Source organism: Helianthus annuus, chromosome 11 (genome assembly GCF_002127325.2).
Source record: "Helianthus annuus cultivar XRQ/B chromosome 11, HanXRQr2.0-SUNRISE, whole genome shotgun sequence".
NCBI lineage: Eukaryota > Viridiplantae > Streptophyta > Magnoliopsida > Asterales > Asteraceae > Helianthus > Helianthus annuus.
In genome coordinates, this window is record NC_035443.2 from 144,819,957 (window position 1) to 144,843,832 (window position 23,876).

General features: G+C 39.7%; 1 pseudogene; it reads right to left on the reverse strand.

Moving 5' to 3' along the window:
* Positions 1-7,871: 7,871 nt before the first annotated feature.
* Positions 7,872-16,369, reverse strand: LOC110886273 (annotated as a pseudogene).
* Between the last annotated feature and the right edge of the window lie 7,507 nt (positions 16,370-23,876).

A 23,876-nucleotide genomic window follows, 5' to 3' on the forward strand; every position in this document is an offset into this window, starting at 1 on the left:
TTAGTTCCTCGGCTTATTTCGCAGAAAATGGCCAGCCGGAACAGCGGAGCATCTTCAAGGAATAACCGAAATGGAAGGAGATCGTCCACCGCAGAGGATTCCCTAGTAAACTACGTTTACGCTTTAAGGGAAGCCGTGGACGAATTGACAAGTGTAGAAGAAGCTTTGGTGGATCGCGTTAATCATCTGACGATAAGTTTGGAGGGCTGCCTGCAAGAAGTAAACCTTCTGCACCAAAGGATAAACCTTCTTGCTTCCCCGCCTTTGGTTCCGGTGATTACACACAGGGCGTGGAATGTGGTACCCGAGGTTATCATTCCAGCAGAATGGCACGCCTTGCACCAAGTATCGCAACCAAGGGTAGTGCAAGGAGTCCCGGTAAGCGCTCCTCCTCAAGATACCAACGAGAATGAAGCTACCTTCTACCTCCCAAGGGAGATAGAAGAATGGCTTTGAGTAAGAACCTAGGAGCCATGGGCTGAAGAATGTTTCTACATCGGGAAGCTATTCCCGAAATTTTCCTAAATAAGTAGAACTTTTATGATAACCTTATGTACCCCTTAGTTAATTAAGTATATTTTTGTAATCTCTCTATTAGCAATGTTATGATGGTTTTTATGATTTATGGACTCATGGTGGTAATGGATGAAAAAGGGAACGAGAAAAAATGGAACCATGCAGAAGAACAGAACAAACCGACAAAAAAATCTCCATAACAGAAGGCTCCACACGGGCCGTGCCCAACCAACACGGCCCCGTGCTGAGCCCCCTGCAGGAAATCACCCAGTTCAGGTAACTGGACACGGGCCGTGTTCAGCGAACACGCCCCCGTGTCCATGCTTCTGTCTCAATTCTATAATTTTTGTTACTGGCACTTGACCACGGGGCCGTGCCCGGTCAACACGGGGCCGTGTCCAGAGTGCCAGTAACACAAATCTTTGTTTTTAAACACACTTTTACATATTCTAATCAGCCAAAAACTCTATTTTTGGACACATTGAGGACAATGTGTAATTTAAGTGTGGGGGGGATGCTAAAACCTTGGAATTTTGCAAAATCCTAAAACAAGCCTTACACAAAACTCTATTGGAACCGCTAAACACCCCAAATTTTTTCAAAAACTTTTTCAATTTTTTTTATTTATTTACTTGTGTTAGTTTAAGTTGGGAATAACAAGTCATAAAAGGGTTATATTTTTACAAACTTACAACCGATAGCGTCGTGATAAAAAGAACTAACATAAGAAAATTATGAAACGGTATAACAAGTCTAGCTAAAATTCGATTATATATGCTTGGTCACATTAAAAACCCATTCCCACAAAAAGTGAGTTTTGAGCCTTTATTGAGCATAAAAATACACATACTTAGATTAAATGCTCATTTTTCGTTTCTTGTGTGAATAGCCGCTCGGTCTTTACAAATCTAGAACTTGCCACGACGATACATTCCCGGTCCTTACCAACTTAAACCCAAGTAAGTAAATGATGGAGGCATTAGGACTAACTATTTTTCTTTCAAAACCATTATTTTTCATTTTTTTTACCTACCCAAAATCCCCCTAGAAAACCCCTTTGAGCCTAAACCTTTCATTTCATTACCCCCAAAACAATTTTCTACCCACCAAAAAAAAAAAAAAAACCTTTTTCATTTTTTCACCTTTATTTTAGTGACAAACTCGGTTTTTCATAAACATACCCTTTACGTGACGATCAAAAAAAAAAAAAAAAAATGATGAAGTCAAAAACAAACATAAGCTACAAAAAGCTTGTTTGGAGAAATACTTCAAAAATAAATGTCACCAAAAATAAGGTATTTTACGAAAACCGACACTTGTTACGATTTTCGCCCTTTTTACTAACCACTAACCAACCACCCACCTTTAAACCCAAGCCTTCACCCCAAAAGACCTCTTGATATTTACAAAGGTAAAAAGTTAAAAAGGAGGAGGATTGATCGCTTGGCAAGCATATGGAAAATGTAAATCCGTGCCGCTCTCGAGCGATTCACTTAAATATACACCTTCGGCCGAGTGATTGAGTGATCTCCCGTGAGGTATGTGAACTTGTATATAAATGGAATTTTAATAAGGCATGCTATGCCAAATTTAGTAATCTATCTTATGTAAAGTTCAAAATAAACCATGACGAATAAGATTGTAAATAAAATAAAAATAGAACCTATACAAACCTTGGATTCCCGACACTCTAGGACAAGTTAAAAAAAAAAAAAAAAAAAAAAAAAAAAAAAAAAAAAAACTTCTCTTCTACCTATTCCATTTGGGAGTGTAAGCCACATTAAAAGAGTTTTGCTTGAGGACAAGCAAAAGTTCAAGTGTGGGGGTATTTGATGTGTGTAAAATGCAACATATAAAACACATCAATTAAGGCATAAAACTAACCCTTTTTAAGTACTAATGTTGGAAAAAGAGTGTTTTTGTCTTCCTTTTGTATTTTCAGGATGAAATGAGCTCAAAATCACAAAAGAAGCAAAAAGACTACTAAATCTACCATAAATACAAGAAAAGGAACAAAAGTGAACTGCCCGGACCCTCAACGGCACCTCCCAAGACAAAGAGAAGAGAAACAGAGCCTGAACACGCCCCGTGTCCAGTGAACACGGGGGCGTGCCCAGGAAGCAGCAGAAAAGACAAACCAGTAGAAGCTTCCATTGCTCACCACGGGGCCGTGCCCAGCGGACACGGGGGCGTGTTGAAAGTACAGCAGGCGCATTAATTGTAATTCGCAATTACAATTAATGAAGAGAGAGAATGTCAGACGGGCACGGGGCCGTGTTCAGCGAACACGGGGCCGTGTCCAGCGTTCTGTTCAGCCTATAAATAGAGGAGCTTGGCTTCATTCTCTCTCATCCCTTGGCACACCACCTCTCTCACACTTCATCCACCACCCACCACCACCATAACACCATCATCCACCACCATCATCCATTGTCCATCATAGAGTGTGTGAGTCGTCTCGGGATCCAAGATTGATCGTAAGAGTTCTTGACAATCAAGGCCATGTTTGCCTAAGTCTCTTACATCACTTGGTGAAGACAAGTGTTTAGTATAATACTTTTTATTTTTAATCTTTTGCACTTTTTATTTGGTTTTGTATTAATGACTTTAATAACTAGTTACTTATGTTGAAGGTGATCTTTCCTTATCGTTTGTCCGTGGTGTCTTGGCGTTATTTTACTGTCTATATAAAATAAAAGATTTTCACCATTCATATCTCCACGGTCTATATGGAGGTATGTTGGCTACCTGGTCGGGGGTTAAGGGAACGGTTTGGTAAAGGTCTTGCCCTTGTTCAGCGTTTAGAGGTCCTGCTTGGGACCTGGGTCAAATTTAGTAGGATCTCCTTCAATGCCCATAGGTATTGGATGGCGGGGATCCAAACTCTTTGACCCCCTCATAAGCTAACTACTATTAATACTATAACCCGGCTATTTAGGACTGTATCCCTGCTGACTCAGACTACTTAGCCGAGGGTAACGTCACCGCCAAAAGCGGGGCCTACCATAATTTGCATTAATAACTTAATTCATTATCTTTCAATAATCCAACCCTTTAGGATTGTATCCTTGCTGACTCAAACTACTGGGTTGAGGGTAACGTCACCTCCGAAAAAGGGGCCTACTACAATAACTAAGATAATCTCTTAAACAAGTGCAAAAGTGCGAAAATAATCAAAGGTTATACTAATACACGTGTCGGATCCAAGTGATTCATCTTGTCTATCTGTTTTTATTTTATTTTATTTTTCAGCATTTAGTTAGTTTTTATTTTTTCTTAGTTTAAAACATTTTTCTAACTTTTTGATTTGATTAGACGTTGAGGATAAACCGGTATTAAAAGCTCTTGTGTCCTTGGACGACCTCGGTATCTTACCAACACTATACTACGTCCACGATGGGTGCACTTGCCCATATGTGTGTTTAGTGTTAGTAAATATCGTGTTTTATAAATTTAAAACTTGGCTAAAAGTGTAAAAAGGGCTTAAATATATATCTAAAAATATAACACACTGACACGCATCAAGCACCGACGAGGAAGCCGACTTAAGGATGCCCAAGGTCCACTTGCACCACAATTCTGGGAATCCCATTTGAGAAAGAATATTGATTACAAAAAGCCAGTTTACATTGTCATAGGCCTTTTCGAAGTCAATCTTAAGGAAAAACGCTTTCTTTTTATTCTTTTTAATCCAAGAGATGAGCTCGTTAACGATAAGAGGACCGTCTAAAATGAATCTTCCTTTAAGAAACGCCGATTGCGAGTCCGAGATAACCCCATTCAAAACCATTCTCATCCTATTCGCCATAACTTTAGAGATCACCTTACTTATCACGCCGACCAAATTAATAGGTCTATAGTTGTTCAGGGAGACCGGGTCCGGGATTTTCGCTATAAGCGCTATAAACGACGCTCCACACCCGTCATTGATCACACCATGATTAGGGAACCAAGAGAAAATTCTAAAGAAATCATCTTTAAAAATTTCCCAAAAATGTTGGATGAATTTGAAATTGAAACCATCCGGGCCGGGAGCCCGATCCTCTCCACATTCAAAAACCGCATTTCTAATTTCTATCTCGGAAAAGGGCTCAATTAACAAATTTCCATCATCAACGGAGAGCCTTTTGATGTTGTTGCACTGCAGAGCCGGCCTAACCTTCATGCTTTCTTTGAATTTGTCACGGAAGAACGAAAAGATCTGTTTTTTTTAATTTTAACCGGTTTAGAGCACCATTCTCCATCAATAGTGAGACCGTGAATACTGTTCGAAGCTTTCCTGTTATTAACCATAGCATGGAAGAACTTAGAGTTCTCGTCGCCGTCGATGGCCCACCTTATGCGCGCTATTTGTTTGATATCCGCTCTCTTTCTGTCATCAATGTCTTGAATAATCTTTCTATTTTCCGACATAACCCATTCTTCCTCTTCCGATAAATCCCTCAATTCCATTTCTTCTTCTAATTTTTCCAGCTCCGAAATGGCCAAAGATTCACTTTCACCTTCCTTAATCAAGAATTCATCCCTCCATTTTTTAAGGAACTCCCTGATACGTGCAAATTTGGTTTTAAGGAAAGTGTCAGGAGGATCACTAACCTGCAAACCATTCACAGCCGCTATAACAGACTCCTCAAAACCCCTCTTCCCAATCCAGGAATTATAAACTCTGAAAGGTCGGGGGCCAAAGTTAAGCTCAACCAATTCAAGGAAAATAGGGCAATGGTCAGAGTACCGGTTAGATAAAGCCCTAACGCACGCAGACGGCCATTTGTTGAAAAAATCCGAGCACACCAAGAAGCGATCTAACTTGCTTAATTTTTTGCCATTATTCCTAACACAAGTAAAGCTCCTCCCCTGCATAGGATACTCCAACAACCCATTATCAAAAATGAAGTTGTTAAAATTTTCTGCACATACCGGTTTAAAATTAGAGTTCTTCCTTTCTGAGCTTGATCTAACCGCATTAAAGTCTCCCATGATGATCCACATGCCCAGCGAAGGATTGATGATATTAAAGAGCTCGTTCCAAAGCTAAAGTTTCGATGCCGTATTTTGAGGGGCATAAACATTGATAAGGTTAATCAAATCGCCACTACCGACCATAGAACCCTTTAAAATAATATAAAATCTCTCCTCAATACTGGATTCAATTTTAAAAACCTTTGGGTCCCAAACGCACACTAAACCTCCCGATAACCCTTCCGAAGCCGAAAAAACATATTCAAAATTGTTGTTGCCCCAGTACCTCGCAATTGAAGACCTGTTCACAGAAGATACCATAGTTTCTTGAATTGCAATAAAACTAATTTTATTAGAAATCCGAATATCTTTAACCCAGGAAGCTTTCGCCTCCCCAGCGATACCCCTTAAATTCAAAGACAAGCAATTCATGGGATCACCACATTCATTCCTTCTTTCCTGATTGTCTCATTGACCAACTCAAGGTGATTAGTTAAATCCACCCCCACGACTTTCCCCAAATTGATCGTATCCCTAACTTCATTGATTAACGAAGAACCACAAGAAACACTAACCTCATCATCTAGACGAATATCCCTGTCGTCCGATCTTGAAATATCAGCTGCGAGGATGGGAGAAGAAAGGCCTGAGACATCATGAGGAACAAGGATAACCTCATCTTCTTGCGCCGATTTGGACTTATCCTCGTCTGGGGATTTCTTCGAGAAAGATGACTGGGCACCTTCAACGACTTGTTTATTGAGGTCAAACGAGAACTCAGAATCTTCCCTAAACCATTTCCTGGGCCTAGGATCCGATATTGGGCTAACATTGGCACTGCAGTAAGATTTTTTATGCCTGGCCTAGGTTTTTTGGAAGAAAGAGTGGGCCTACCCAGGTCGAAATTAAAATTAGAAGGGTCCAAAACAATCTCCGGGCCAGAAAGTTGATGGTCCCCACCAGACCTTTTCGAATCCCTGCCAACTTTGGAAAATGGATCGACATTCACTCCACGTATGGTTCCAAGAAAGTCAGAATTTGAACCGCCACCATTAATAATTCCTTCCGACCGTTCATTATCTCTCGCCGGCGAGACTGAATCCGGCATCACCGGTCCCTGAGCACCAGTACCTTCCTCCATGTCGTTACCCGTCCTACCCACAGATTCAACATCCTCTTCACTAGAATATTCGTTCCCCTCTTTACTGAAACTATCCTCCTTATCAGAATCAAAATTCCTCATCTTACCAACTTCTTCCAGCATGCAGTCTGGAACCCAGATTTCTTGTTCTTCAAAAACCCAAACTTTAAACTTCTTATTTTTCCACTTCAGCATAGCCGTGCCGTAGATGCTCGTTCCATGGTCCACCAACACTCCAACGTAAGAAGAAGACAGGTCCCAATCATCACGAGACAGTTGAGAGCCTTTAACAACTTTTCCGAATAATGCCGCAATATCATTATAAACTTTGTTCTCAGCCAAATGAAGGGGAACGCCCTGGAACTTCAGCCAAGCTAACCTTTCGTATGCCAGGGTCTGTCCGTCCCAGATGTCAAGGGATCGAACCACTCATTCCACTGACTAACGTTAAGAACGAAAACAGAAGCATCGATATCGTCTTTGAAGGAAATCAACATGTTTAAACCCCCAAGATAATGAAGCTTGAAACTAGAAATATCTGCCTTGATCAGGTTAACTTTCATGTTTATCAAACAATCGAAATCTTTAACTCTCCCCACCACCGCTCTGCCATGCAAGTCAAAGAACGCGCTGGTCTCACTATGAACGTCCACTACCATGTCAGAACCCAGGACATGCACTTCCGGGTTCAATGGTATATCTAAGTTCTTCATCAGAGCCGACGAAAACGAACATCCATTCTTAACAAAAGCCTCCTTCTTATGGTGCTCCAAATCCTTGTCTTTATCCCGGGGAACAAACTGAGACTTCGGGGGTGGAACCCTAGGTTCCTCCAACTGATCGTTTTCCTTAGCAAATCTTGCTCGATTAATCTGAAGTTTAAAACCCCCCAGATTGAGACCCTGCATTTCCCGTTCCAATTCTTTCCAATCCTTAATCCCCTACCAGGCATGTAGATTGTGGACTTTCATTGGGAGACCGCACCATAAAATATATCCCCACGCCCCATAAAATTGTTTGTGTAGTAGTGTAATTAATACGTATAGAACCCTACCAGGCATGTAGATTGTGGACTAAGAATTGTTGGTGCTATTATGAACCATGTTTTTATATGCACAAGCTTTTAAAGGCAAGTATTGAAATCGCATTTATGATATTTAAATCTTTAATAGTAAATTATTAAAAGGCTAAAGAAAATACATATCAATTTTCTGTTACTTCCAACACTTGCGCACGATCTACCAAGTGAGATCATTCAGTCTAGCGTATGGTGAGTGGTATTAAGCTCCTGAGGATTAACCAAGGAGTAGTATGCGCCAGATGGCCCTTTCGCTAGTAATGAGCCATGGTTCCCCTTTTCAACCACATTCCCCCTTTTCAAAACCACAATGGTGTCACAACTTTGTATGGTACTCAACCGATGTGCCACTATTACGCTGGTCCGACCCACCATCATTCGCTCAAGTGCATCTTGTACTGCTTTTTCCGATTGACTATCAAGTGCACTAGTGGCTTCGTCTAGTAACAAAATCGAGGGGTTTTTCAGTATTGCACGCGCTATAGCAATGCGTTGTTTTTGTCCCCCAGAGAGTTGTACCCCTTGATTACCACAACAAAACCGATATAAAATCATGAGCATTTGCTGCTTTTGCAGCCATGACAATGTCAACTTCACTAACTTCCTTGGAAACACCATATTTGGTGTTTTCACATATAGTACTAGCAAACAACGTGGACTCTTGGCTCACAAGCCCGATAAAGTTCCTTAGAGTTCTTAAATGGTATAACTTAATGTCTCTTCCATCAACTTTGACAACGCCTTTCATTGGGTCGTAAAAACGCTCGATTAACCCAATTATGGATGATTTCCCCGATCCACTTTGTCCAACCAAGGCAGTTGATTTTCCAGCTTCAATACTGATGGAGAACCCGTTAAAGATCTTGATATCAGGCCGAGAAGGGTAAGTGAAGTGAACATCACATATCTCTACATGTCCTGTAATGACCTCGGCCCTCGGGCTTCTTACCATCATGTTCCTCAGGATCTATCAAGGTGATACGGTCTAATACGCTGAACACTGACTGCACTCCATTAAATCCTTTAGATAGATCATTTGTCATGGTTCCAGCATCTGCAATGACCTTACCTGTGTTTATTAAGATTAAAAATGCCTGAAAAAAATCTTTTGGACCAAGATGACCATTGCTAATCAGTTTCCCTCCATACCAAAAGCTTAGAGCCCAAGTACAACCCATAAGGCTTTGAGAAAACCCAAGCACAAATCCTGCATACCAAGCTTGTCGGATGCTTTCGCGCATTGATGCTTTTTGGGTCCCCAACAGCATTTTAATAATTCGCATTTCAGATGAGAAGGCGGTGATTATCCGCAAATTTGAGACAGCTTCGCTTGCGAGCTTGCTGCTTTCCTCTTGTGATTTTAAAGCCTTTTGTGACATGTTCTTTAACATAACTTGTTTGCTATAGTAGCTGAAGATCATCAATGGCTGAACCACTATCACAACCAATGCCAGTTGCCACGCGATCACCAACCCCATCGTGCAGGCAACCATAACGGCAGAAAATGTTTGAATCATAAGAGAGCATCAATCACCAACCAAAGATCGCACCTGCAAATTAAATCATTGTTGGCAAATTGTGTACCAGTACTAATGGAAATCAACTATTTGAGGCAAGATCAACTACATGTAAAACCATACCATATTGGCATCAGTAGCCAGTCTTGAACATATGGCCCCACTTGAATTTTCATCTTGATCGAACCACCCAATTTCAAAGGTAAGTATCTTTGACAACATCCTTTCTCGAACCCTTTTCGTTAAGTATTCTCCCATGGCTGCAAAGTTTTAATGCTGAATGATGTTGATCACCATCGAGAGAACTGACAAACCAGCAAAACACAAGGTATAAATCATTGTCTTGTGCTTTATCTCATCGTGATCGACCAAGAAATAGACCGATATCATTGACCCCAAAGAGAATGAGAATGTTGGCTGGATTGCACCAAATAGAATTGCACACAAGCTCCCAACTAGCGCTTGCTTCCATTCAAGACTGTTCAATGCTAAGATCTTTTTAAAGGGCATCACTTGAAATTCCTGGTTAGCCCGTAAGGTGAAGTTGTCCCTTCCACTGCTATTAACTAAGGTTGTAAAGCCTGATTGGCTCACCGTTGACTGTCCAGAGCTGTTTATGTTGTGGACATCAAATGCTAAGGACATGTTTGACAATCTGGGTAGGTAAGGACACGGGTTTTCATCAATCTGCTTAGTTTCTTGAAGTTGAACGAGTGAAGTGTAGAAACCGTTGTCAAGTTGAATGAGGTCATCATGGGAGCCAAACTCGACCACTTGACCATTTTGGACCACACATATTACGTTTGCATTTCTAATTGTGGAAAGACGGTGAGCTATGACGATGGTCATGCCACCTGAACGAATCGCTCGGATTTTGAATCGAGTGCACTTGTTGCCTCGTCCAATAGAAGAATGCGAGGTGACTTGATCAGCGCACGGGCAATTGCAATTCTTTGCTTTTGTCCACCTGACATTTGAACTCCTCTTTCCCCAACCTGTTATTTGCACCATATTAATTACAATGCAATTAAAAATGTCTTTTAATATAAAAACCTATATTTCTAAGCCTTTTAAACAAATTTTAATCTACTCATTCGGGTAAGACAGTTGGTATCTTTACCAACGGATTGACGGTAGATTCTACTAGGCAATGTTTTAAAAACCGGTTTTTAGCTCATACCGGGTTGGGTTTAGAAATGGTTCAACCAGTTGTACCGGGTTATACCAAGGCGGTTCAAGCGGGTTGACTAGTTACCCTCTAATTCCATAAAAATACAATTTCAACTCAAAAGATAATCGAAAAGTACATGATTCCATAATTAAAAAATAATCCATAATAAAAATATAAGATACTCAATTTTCCAACAAAGTTTTTTTTAATCAAAGTGTAAAATAGGTTTTGCGACTAATTAAAGTGTTGAATGCATTAAGTTCACAATCGCATAAAAGATAAATATCTAATTTTATTAAAATTTAGGATAAATTACGCTTTTCGTCCTTTATGTTTGTACCGGGTTACAACGGATAGCCTTTAACTTCAATAATTACAGTCACAGTCCTTTATTTGGAAATCTTGTTACATCTTTCGTCCTTTAGCAGTAATAAAGTTAAAAAATTCAGTTAAGTTTATTTATATAAGGACACTTTTGTCTTTTCACTAATCTAATTAAAATATTTTATAAACCCCTGTTAAATTATCCCCTTTTCTCCTTTCTCTAACCTAACATTTAGATCCATCAGCCTTATTCTTATTCTGTAACTCTCTTCTCTCTCATGCCCTTCTCCCTCTAGAAAAGGGTCGGCCATCCTTAGTGGCGGAGCCATGGTGGCAGCCAACTACCACCACCCTTAGTGGCTGACCCGAAACTGAATGTATGACGATGAAGTGTTTTTGGAACAAAGTCTCTGTAGCTTCAAGCATTTTGATAGAAGTGGAAAACAGAGTATCAAGAATCATGAAAAAAATTAAAGAAAAGATAATACTAAAACAAACAAGTCTTTGACTTGGTTTCATCTTATTATTTCATCAAATTCAACAACCCTCTTGTGTGATCAAGCTATAAACTTTTATAAAAGAAAAAAACATAAAAGTGTTGAATTTTATGAACATTAAAAAAGAAAAAAGAAAAAGCAATCACCTTGTAAAGCAAAAATCTTATTTCATTCACTTGGATTATAAGATCAGTACCAACCTCAGACAGTAATATCCTCATCTTGTGCCAAAGATTCAACAAACCCAAAAAGTTTATAATTTTAATTTAAATTAATATTAAAAGCATATGATAAAAATCTTAACTTTTGCTTAGCTTACACCATTTGAACTGTAATTCAAGAACCCTACTTACCAAACAATGCAATTCAAGAACCCCATTGACCCAAAAGTCAAAACTAAAACTTTAATTCACCTACAACTCTCTCTTCAAACCCATCTCTAACTTTATCTTTCTTCACCTTCCCAAACGCACTCGTCTTCTTAACCTTCGAATCCATCACATAAACATCATTCCCCAACACACTTTCACCACTATACGCGGGTCAGTAAAGCTCCTCACCGCTCTAGCGATCTGTTCTTCAGTCTTCTTCGGGCCCTGAACGATGGCGGAGCAACGAAGCTGTCAGGCTTTTCCGGCGGGTCAAACGCGGTGATTTCATATGGGTCAACTTTGTCGAAGAATGTGGTGGTTGCTTGTGTTTGCGTGTGTTTTGATTGATGGAAATTGAGGGGTTTTGAGAGGGAGAGAGAGGTGGGGTGATGGTGGGTGGGGAGGAGAGAGAAGCGACGGAGAGAGAGGGGAGAAGGTGGATGAGAGAGAGAGGAAGTGAGAGAGGATCAGATGAGTGGGTAGATAAGCTGGAGTGTGTTCATTCATTGTATAGATCTTAATTTTAATTTTAATTATTAAACTAATTTTAGAGTAAAATTACCAACTTACCCTCATGTGCAAGGCACATGTCACACTTAACTGGAAATTTTAATCAGGTTAGTGTTAAAGGACGTAGAGTGTAACAGGATTTACAAATAAAGGACTGTGACTGTAATTATTGAAGTTAAAGGCCATCCATTGCAGTCCGATACAAACATAAAGGATGAAAAGTGTAATTTACCCTAAAATTTAAAAATCAAAATTGAATATTTTGCAAACCAGTACAACGTTTTGAACTGGTACAACGGTTTGACCCGGTAGAACCTGACGGCGGTACTTAACATATACCGTATTCAAGTTTTACCGGTGTTTATTGTATCGGGCTTGTGTCCAGTAGCCGGTATTATCAGTATAACCGGCCGGTTCATACCGGTATTTAAAACATAGCTACTAGGAAAATCCATTGATATGTCTTGTTTAGGAAGTAAATTCTAAGTAGTTAATGCGGTAAAAAATCGGATATCGGTCAAGGGCCGATATTTGAGATATCGGTAATTTTAATATCATGCTAGATTTATGTATATAGCAATTTAACACTTAACAATTCAGTAAACTCTTCTACCATTAACAAATTAACCTTTTCCAACTTGCAAAACACTAACAATTGTAGCAAGTAGGAACTAATTAAAACTTAAAACATTAACATCTAACACTAATAATTAACAACTAAGACTTAAAACACTAATAGCAACAATAAAAAGAAAGACGAATGCTAGAACTAAGAAGAAAGGTATTGATATCAGAAATCGGTGATATATCGGTCAAGTATATGTCCAATATCGCTCTATATCACCGAGAGTACGATAACCGCTATATCACCAATACATCGGTGATAATCGTGATAGTAACTACATAGGAAGTATAACGAACAAAAGAATCATTGATTCTAGAGTATGTAAAAAGAACCTGAGTGTCATAGGCCTGGGGTAACTGAGAGATGAAGTTATGAGCATTTGAAGTTTTTGCAGCTTCAATGACTTGTTCCATGGAGGCATCTTCTTTGCCAAACAATATGTTTTCTTTTATGGTAGTGGAAAATAGAGCAGGCTAATTGTGATCTCAGCCATTTTAGCTGAAGTTTATCAATCCTCACTCCATCTATGCAAATCTCTCCTCCTTGAGGATCATAAAATCTCTGCAACAAAGCGATCACCGTTGATTTACCAGACCCGCTCCCTCCCACCAACGCCACTGTCCTCCCCACCGGAACCTTTAAGTTAAGGTCTTTGAATACCAAAGATTCCGGCCTTGATGGGTATGCAAACTTAACGTTCTTAAATGTGACTTCCCCATAGACTTGTTGTATTATCTCCCCTTCCATGTTGTTTGAATCAATCGCGGGAACTCTTTTGATCACTTCTCGTATACGTTTGCTCGCAGCCATTGCATCAGAGAAGTACTTCACGTTGGTCATTCCAGAACCAAATGCCCTGTCATTATTTGATTTAATTAGACATTTTAGAATCATTCATTTCATACAAGCATCTGAGTTGCAAATTGATATGTAGAATGCACAGGGCGTCCCTGAGAACAAGGGCCTATTTGACTAGAATAAATGGGCCCTAATATATAATATGGGTTTAAAATTATAGCAAAATTAGTTTAAATAATCTCACCCAGAGGGGTTGGCCAATAATGATCCTACTTTCAAATATTGTCACAGTCCCACTTTTTAAGTATTTTTTTCTCACTAGTGTTTTTTTCACTTTTTAACTTTCCAAAATAAATAAGAGAAAAAATTCCCTCCCAGGAAAGTGGGCTCTAGGGGTCGCCCACTTTGCCCTTCCTAGAACCAGCCCTGAGAAGGTAGACAACTGTTTGATAAAATGTCTATTAAAAAAAAGAAAGAAAGAAACTTACAGCCCGCCAACAGCCATTCCTGCTCCAACTGTGCACACGGTTCCTCCTCTAGCTCCATGGTACATCACCAATCGACTTCCGTACCAAGACACAAAAGCCCATACAGCAAAAGTGACGCCGTCGCTGCCAATCGCAAGTCCTTTAGCCAAACCGTGCTTTAAACCCAACTTCACTATACCTTCCAGAGCATTAGAGTAGTCTTTAACAGTTTTCTCTTCACCCACAAAAGAATAAACTGTCCTCACTGACGAAACCGCCTGTTGTGCAACCGCATCAGCCTTATTATACTCCTCCCTGATTTCTCTTGATAACCTCATTAGAATCCTTCCAAAAATCAAACCAGGTATAACTAAAATTAGGATAAATGGCACCCCAACAATTGCTAGCCTCTATAGCAAAATAAATGCCACAATATATGCCCCACCAAAAGTTGCCACATTCATCACAAACATTGGCACCTGCATTGCAATTTTTTCTTCAAATAAGGTTGATCGCAGCCTCCATAAACTAGTGGCTGACATACCTTTTCACTGATGAAGTCTTGAATGATTAAGCTGTCACTAGAAACACTCGCGACGATATCCGCTGTGCTTGTAGCATTCAAGTCAAAATAGGCCACTTCTTGCCTTAACACTGCTTTCAAATAAGTTAACCTCAATCTTGATGCTTGCCTTTCTGAGGTTCTTGACCAGCAATACCCCTCTGCAACAAAACTCATCATCAGATTATATGGATTCTAAGTTTCTAACACAGTTTTTAGGGATGACAAAAAAAAAACCTGAGCACGTCGGGTATACCCGAAACCCAAACATTCGGGATGGGTATACCCGATACCCGACGAGTATGGGACCGGGTATGGGATTGAAAAAAATATATATTTCGTGAGTATGAGATTAGGTGATACTTGGCCTGATTTTCTAAAACTATATACCTGTTTACCCCAGTCATATACCCGAAAACTTTTAACTTATACTTTTATTTTCTCTTTTCATTCAAGGAGCTTTGTTACGTAAAAAAGTAAAGTTTTCTTTTAGAAATATATATTTTGATGACATATTTTATATTTATATCACACATGATAAAAAATATATATTTTTTGAGATTAATATTATAATATATTTATATTTTTAAATATTTTTATGCTATTTATCACAATTTAATATATTATATAGATTCATGGTTGTAAAACAAGGTCTCCAAGGCCGAGTACTCCCCGAGTAGTCGCTACAAGGTAGGCTGTCGAGGCGACTTTCTTCAACTCCGACTAATTACTCGGAATCGATCAAATGCGGTCAACATTGGCCAAAATCGGATCTAGTAGGTCAACTCGGGCCGAGTTTGACTTAAAATAAAATAAAACATAATTTTTATGCCTATCATATTAAAGAATGAATATCAATTTCACGTACTTTGTTATAAATATTATTAAATTTATGGTATTTGACATATATTTAATTTCCAAAAACTAATTTCTTTATAATTTGGCATCTCCGAGTACTCCCCGTGTAATCTCTGGCTAGGCCGAGTACTCTCCACTCCCCGGTCAACCGACTAGGGAGCGCCTAGCGACTTTTACAACCATGTATAGATTTATAAAACATAAAATTATAAAGGAAAGTAAATATACATATACACATGAAAATCCCAACAGATATAACCCATGCCCGACGAGTAAAAATACCTGATAAATACCCGGACAAGAGATAAGATTTTATAACCGGTTATTAGATCGAGATTAGCCATACCCGATCCATATATATAGTGACCCATTGCCATCCATACATGGCTTTAATAAAAAATGATTATCAAGCAAGCAAAACAAAACCTACCAAGAAAACATGCCCACTTTGCGATAGACACTTAACAGAGACAAACAGCATTCTGTGAACAAGAAAAGCCATTTAGGTGAGTTTCTTAGCCATAATCAATCAATACTAGGTTGATTATTAATTAACTTAATATCTAATAATAAATAACCTTATTGATTTTGTTTGTGTAGACGTCGGCGGATACAGAAGAAGCGGCTCCAATGGTGTTCATGATGGTGCTGGTGAAGAACAACATGGCTGGAGTCCCGAGTCAATCGCCAACGGCACCGATTAATCCAACAGCCATCAGAAACATGTCGGCTCTATCTGCATGCATGAAAAGTGACGGGAATGACCCGTCCTTACTGGCATTTGTTTCTTTCCTATGCTTACTGGTCGTCATGTTTACAGGATAGGTACTTGTCCCCAATTTGGAGTTTTTGGTAAGCGGGCTATATAGTCTTCAAAAATGGAAAGAAACCTATATAGTGTTCAGATATGGTGGCTGTGTGTGATATATATTTTGGTGTGATGTCAACTTCCAAGCTATCCACCTGTGTGTGTCATTATTTATTAGATAAAAATACTTATATATTTATTTTATTTATTTATTTATTTATTATTATTGTTGTTGTTGTTGTTGTTCAGGGCCGGTCCAAGGGTAAGCCAAATGAGGCTTGGGCCTTGGGCCACCAAAACTATAGGGCCTCCACAATTTAATAAAACCACAGTTCATTTATAAAAGATTTAGGATGTAGGTTATCAACCAAGTGATGGTTGGTATTGTAGTGGTTTTGTGTATGTATGGATGTTGGTGAGACCCGGGTTTGAATCCCTGGTTCAACAATTTTTTATCTTGTTTTAAAATTTTAACACAATCTTTCAAATAATTACACTTGGGCCCTTCAAGTTTAACTTTCAATTACATACATTTTTTTGGGAAAAAGGTCACAAGATTTTTCTTCGCCTTAGGCCACCAAAATGGTTGAGCCGGCCCTGTTGTTGTTAATTGATATGGTAACAGGGAGTAGAGTATAAATACAGTTATAGGTTCACCTTAGGTATTCGGTGTGAAACTTTATATTAAGTTGTATATACATACTATTTGATTATTGGAGACAAAAGCAGTCAAGAACAGAGAAATTCTTTAAACCAAGTGAGTTATCATGAGTGTCTTTACTCTGATAGTAATAATTTAATACTTGTCCAAATTGGCAATAATGAGAAGGAATAATAGATTTTAATAACCTCAACTATTAGTCGTTGACCGATAATAATTCCAACTTCGAAAATAACCGGTGGTGGTTCCACCTTTTCACATATTGTAAACCAATGGATTTTAGTAATAGAACCTGAATTTCTTTTTGTCGTCTTTTTCTTTTCTGTTAGTAAATGTCCATTGGTTTACAATATGTGAAAGATGAAACCACCACTGGTTATTTTTTAAGTTGGGACTATTACCGGTAGGGCTGTAAACGAACCGAACGTTCAGCGAACAGTTCGTGAACCGTTCGGCGGGAAGTTCGTTTATGTTCGTTCGTTTAATAGACGAACGAACATGAACAAGAAATTCTGTTCGATTAGTTAAATAAACGAACATGAACAGAGGTCTCGTTCGTTCGATTGTGTTCGTGAACGTTTGGTAAGGTGTTCGTGAACATTCGTTGATTTGCGTTCGTTTATGTTCGTATGTTTTTGTTTTAGTTGAAGATCTTTGTGCTTTCTTATATTTTATTTGTACTTTATATACTATTAAACTTTTATTTATTTTATTACCCTAACAATTAGACTAGGAAACCCACTTTCGCCTTGTTTATGCATCATTTCCCTTTCATTTCTCATTATTTACATCGGCGAATACGATCGACCTCCGTTCCACAATAAGGGATTCAAGTTCGAGTGCTACTCTCTGGGCCATCTATCTGTATCCTTCGTCGCGTTCGCCAAATTTATTTGTGTTCGTGAACCGTTCGCGAACACGCTCATTTCCTTAATGAATGAACACGAACATAAAATCTCGTTCGGTAAGTGTTCATGAACCGTTCGTAAACACATTTATTTCCTTAACGAACGAACACGAACAAAGCTTTGTTCGTGTTCGTTCGGTTCGTTTACAGCCGTAATTACCGGCCTAACGGCTATTAACAAAATCCATTATTCCTAATGAGAATTTTGCAATATGCACATGTGAGTAGGGGTATTTTGGATCCTAATATGCTTCATGGGAAGTGTCACTCTAAAAAGAGCAATAAGGAAACTTGGTGTTTATGATGTCCAACGACACAATCTTCATACCTATGCAAATGGCCGTGGTGACATGATTGGGTCAGCATGTCAGTTGTATGCACTAGTACCAAAAAACAGCGACGGGATGCTATTATTTAAAATAATATTACTTAAACCGTTATAAAAAAAACACAAATCATCGTTATAGATAATATTGTTAACTGAACCGTTGTATATAAATAGGTTTTTAACGATTTTGCTATTTAGAGTGGTTGTTTTGAGAAATTGTTCTCCTATTTGTCCTTTCTAAGTCTTTTTAATTGCAACTTCCTATCAGAGCTTTGTTGACTTTAGTATAATTGCTCATTAGGGTATACGGTGTGGTGCGGGAAAGGAGTTTGGCAAGGGAGTTTGCCGCGCGGCAACACCGCCGCCGACCCCCTTTGCCGATCGGTTTCAATGTCGCTCGGGGTTCAAACGCCGCTGCGGTGAAGGGAGGGTATGAGAGAGAGAGGGTAGTGTGGGGTGGAGTCCATTCCAATCTCAACCAATCACACATTTTCCCTTTTTTAAAAAAAAGGTTTACCACATCACCAAGGTGGTGTTTGTTTTTGGGAAATTGGCCTGTAATAATCTCACCTACACCTTATTGGCCATTAATAATCCCACTTCAGAATATTCCCCCCACCAGTCCCACCTTTCACATATTTTTCCTACAATGGTCCGCCGTTAAAAAAACTTAATGGAGTTAAGCTTTTTTCCAAATTACAAACAGATTTTTTAGGGCTTTTGATTAGAACGACGATACGAGTCCATTGATGTAAAACTTGCCTCGAAACGGTGCTCCAAACGATGAAAACGGCGCTTCAATTCGGGTGTTTAAATTTCCAATTAACCAAAATCAAGTCACTTGGAGCACCATTTCGAAGTAAGTTTTACATCAATGGACTCGTATCATCGTTCTGATCAAAAGCCCTAAAAAATCTGTTTGTAGTTTGGAAAAAAGCTTAACTCCGTTAAGTTTTTTTAACAGGGGACCATTGTAGGAAAAATAGGTGAAAGGTGGGACTGGTGTGGGGAATATTCTGAGGTGGGATTATTAATGGCCAATAAGGTCTAGGTGGGATTATTACAGGCCAATTTCCCTTTGTTTTTTGGCCAGAAGCGCTTCTGGCCACTTATGCCTGCGTCGCGCAGACGCGCGCAGACGTTTGAGTGCTGCAACTTGTTTGTTTTCTCACAGACCTTTCATTAAAAAAGGTCTGCGAGACCTCTTCTTGGCACAGACATTGACCCATGTCTTCTAAGGTTTGCTCACCTCTTCTCACCTTCTCCTCTTCTCCCTACAGACACCACCTCCTCTGCCATCACCTCCACCTCCGCCGCCCACCTCCACTCCGCCACCACCTCCCACCCCTGCTCCGCCACCACCTCCACAAATCAACAGAATCAACAAACCAAACACCCTAAGTAACAAATAAAAAAGCTCGAACCGTCTGACCTGGAAATCATCAGCGGCAACAGACATCATCATCATCTCCATCATCGCCTAGCATCGTCGGACAGCCCAAGAATACCGCCGCTGTGAGCAGCGGCGGCGACGGGGTTCCTTCGCCGTTTCTCTCTCCTCACTCGTTCCCCAGTGTCTGCTGATGTGTGCCGCCACCACCAAGAGTGGTGGTGGCCGGTTGTTTTCTTCGTCGGAGCTAAAAGAGACGAGATGGTGAGGGGTGTTGCAGGTGGGTGTCGCCGGAAAGAGGGCCGTCAGTCGTCGGCCGGTTCATTCACAGGTGTGGGTTATCGAGAACCCAAGAATGAGGGGGGGTTGTCGTCGGCTGGAACAATCGCCATCGGCCGGTGTATCACCGGTCCGACATCGAGCAGGGAAAGGGGAGGGGTGTTTGTGAGCATCTGATTGTGAAAATGAGGCTCTGTGTTGTTTTGTTTGTATGTAATCGAGAGAGTGAGGATGATGAAGGGCAGAGAGAGATCGAGGGAGGAGAGAGAGATCAGTGTGTGTGTTGTATGTGTGAGAAGGGGTTTTGTAGAAGTAAAAAAAACAAACCATCTACTTCTTGCAGACTGCAGACATTTGGTCCACCTCTTCTGCAAATGCCTGCAGATGTGGTCCGCAGACTGCAGACCTTTTCCCGCAGAAAAAACAAACAGCACCCAAGTGTCTAATCATTGCCAACACTTTTGTCACACCCCGAATTTCCACGTGTCTCACCGGTGGGCCCGGTGGGGGATTACCGTGACGTAGTTGGCAACAATATAGTCAAACCACACAATTATATGAATGCACAGCGGAAGCATAAAGATAAATATAATTCAACCATTGATTGTAATATCGAATGTATCACAAATAGTCGAATGGTATCTACAGGGGGATCAAAATAATAAAAAGTATTGTTCAACAGACAAGGCATCAAAAGCTTGCGAGACTCTTTAAGATGCTAAGGAGCTATTGCCAGCCGATTACGTTTAGTACCTGTAGTTAATCTTTTTGGGAAAATACGTCAGTTTACACTGGTAAATACATTCAACCGACACTTTTGAAAAATGTTTATTAAAATTGATTTGAATGCACAAGGCACAAACTCTTTTATAACTTGGGATAATTTATAATTAAATCTTGTAAAGAATTACATGCTCGCTATGCGTTCGGTCGCCCGGGTCGTGCCGGGTTAAAGTTTAATAGACACACCACATAGCGTAAAACCGAGGTGGGTAAACCAACGGTTACACCTTTAATTAATATAGACACAATGCCGGGTGTACGCCTACACCCGGATGTCGAGGTCGTGGCCATTTCGTAAAATGATGCCAAGGATATCCGGGACATGGTCATTAAGCCCCCAAAGGCGTTAAGCCAACAAAACAAGTTTTTAAACGGGTCACATTGATAATACCCAACTACAAATGAGTTGGGGTCAATTGCCCGACCAAGCGGTATCTTAGATACCGTACCCCAAGCCCGTAATACGGAAAATAAGTTAAAAGTATTTACCTTTGCAAGTATAGTCCTTAATTGATTAAATCACAGATATCTTTTACTGGGCTCCTATTCTGGAACGAAGGTTTTAAAATAACCTATTAGAATCCTAACGGGTCTTTATATTAGCCGTAGCCTAGACCGGTCAGTTTCAAAGGATAGATACGGTTTAATCGCGTGAAAGGCGAAAACCAGGAATGGAATGTGATTCTGACCCAACAAGTTTGAAGGCTTGTTTTATATGGGTTTAATATTCACACTCTGGATTTTGGGGTCAAAACAATATGGTTTGACCCGTATCGGCTAATTTATGTAAACTAGTTACATAAGCCGAACCGTGCGCGCAAAAGGCGCAACGGGTAACCGTAAGAGTCCTACTTTCCTAAGTAAATATACTTTAAAGAGGTTGTGGTACCAGTAGGATACCTTTCATAATGCCCGTAACGAGTTTAAGTTGATATTATGCCCCGTAGGGGTATTTCGGTCTTTTTAAAGATTAAAAAGAGGTTTTTAGAGTTCTACAGGAAATCTGAGTTTCCCGAACAGTTTATAAAGTCTAAAATACTTTATTTATTATATAAAATCAGTAGCAACTGGAATCGGGTCAAAAGACCTTGTAGAACTCAAGTTATGGCCGAAAAGGGCATATTCGGTATTTACCGAACCGTAGCCATAACCGCAGGTTATGAGCAGGTTAAAAATAATTAAAAATCTTTAAAATCCCCAAAATATTATTTTACAATAGTGAGTAAAAGGTTTGGTGACGAAATCTTGGTTTAGGTAGGCGTTATGCTAATTGCGCCGTTTATTACAAAAGTTTCTTTTAATTGCGCTATTTAGCATAACTCCTATTCTAGACCTTCGATTGACGTGAAACTTTAGGGACATGCTTAGAATTTAGTAAGCAAGGTTATGGTCCCTTCACGTGTCCGAAATACTCGTTTTATTTTGAAAAAGGGCGTTACGGTCAACTTTTAAGCAATTAACGGAAACGCGTAAAAGACTCAGACAAACAACGAACCGGTCACAGAGGGTTATACCATCATGTAACCTGGTCCTAAGAGAGTCCTAAGGCATATTTAAATCGAACTTTAACGGGTCAGAACTGAAGACAAAGCAAAAGTCAAACTTTTGCGACATTCGGCTCCGAACCGGGTCAATATAGCAAATGGTCGGATCAAACAAGCTTAGACGTGTTAATATACTTATTATCATGTTTTATGAGTGTTCAAACAGGTTGTATACCGTCTACATTACATATTACATGTAAAATCGCAAAATAGTTTTCTGTTGACTTTTTCTAAGCATGTTTGACTCGTTATTTGAACTAGTTAGAGTGGTGATCAGAGGGAACCCTTTTAGGGATTTATTACCCACATAGATACCAACTTATAACTACTTTCAATTCGAGATATGACTGAGCCATTGTAGACTAATCTCGAAGTCAAACCGTAGTTACGACGGTTTGATTTCTAGCTAAATAACTAAGCTAAACTTAATTTAGAAAGGACTTGAATACTTACTGAAGTCCTAAGCTTGATTAGAGAACACTTGAGAGGAATGTTGAGCTCCAGAAGTGATCAATGAAGGCAGAACAAGGTGTGTGGAAGACTTGTTGCACAATGAGACCTTTTATAGGCACCTTGATCCATTGTGATCATGACAACAAGGCCTAAAACGATTCTAGATCATGTACAAGTGTCCCCTGATGTCTAAGAGGTGATTAGGGGTCGCCCATATCTCTGGGAGATCTTTACATTTATGATTTACCGCTTAAAACAGCCAACAGCCAACTTTCTGTCGCTGGGCATCGCTTACGGACCGTATGGCTTGGTCCTTGCGGTCCGTAAGCCTATGGCGGAAAATGTTTTACCCTTTCACCCCCTTACGGTCCGTAAGGAATGACCCTTACGGTCCGTAAGCGTTCATCTGTGGCAAAAAAAAATTAACCTTTCATGCATTGAACGGTCAACTTGCATTATATAATTTTGGGTATGGGATATGTCAGTATGAGGCCCTATTTAACCCATGCTTGATCAGATTTTATAATGGGTCATGGGTTTGCATAACTAATTATTTGTGTTGCATTTCTCTTAAGACCCTATTTAACAACTTGTATGCTTTTGATTATTAATAATGACCTGATTAAGATTATGTGCTTATAAATTTGCTTGGGGTCTCGGGATTTATAGTGTCGAAGTCACTCAGAGGTATAAAATTAACATGTTGACATATTCGAAAATCCTACCGCATATCTTATTTTAATTCCGGGTTTATAATATTTTGTCGTATTTGACACGTGTCATTTATTTATTGAACACAAAATTTCGAGGTGTTACATCCTCACCCCCTTAAAATAAATCTCGGCCCGAGATTTACTCAAACAAATAAGGGTATTTTTCTTTCATTGTGGATTCAACTTCCCACGTGAATTCGGGACCTCTCCGGGCATCCCACTTGACCTTTACTATCGGTACATGCTTTCTTCGAAGCTTTTTCACCTGTCGGTCTTCAATCGACAAAGGCTTCTCCACAAACTTCAAGCTCTCGTCTATATGCACATCTGTATGAGGTATCACCAATGATTCATCAGCGAAGCACTTCTTAAGATTGCAGATGTGGAACACATTGTGAATTCCATTGAGCTCTTCTGGTAAGTTCAACTTATAGGCAACTGACCCGACACGTTCAATAACCTCGAAAGGTCCTATGTATCTCGGGCTCAGCTTGCCCTTCTTACCGAAACGCATCACCCCCTTCCAGGGCGATACTTTAAGTAATACCTTTTCACCTACTTCGAAGTGAAAATCCTTACGCTTTGGATCGGCGTAACTTTTCTGCCTATCACGGGC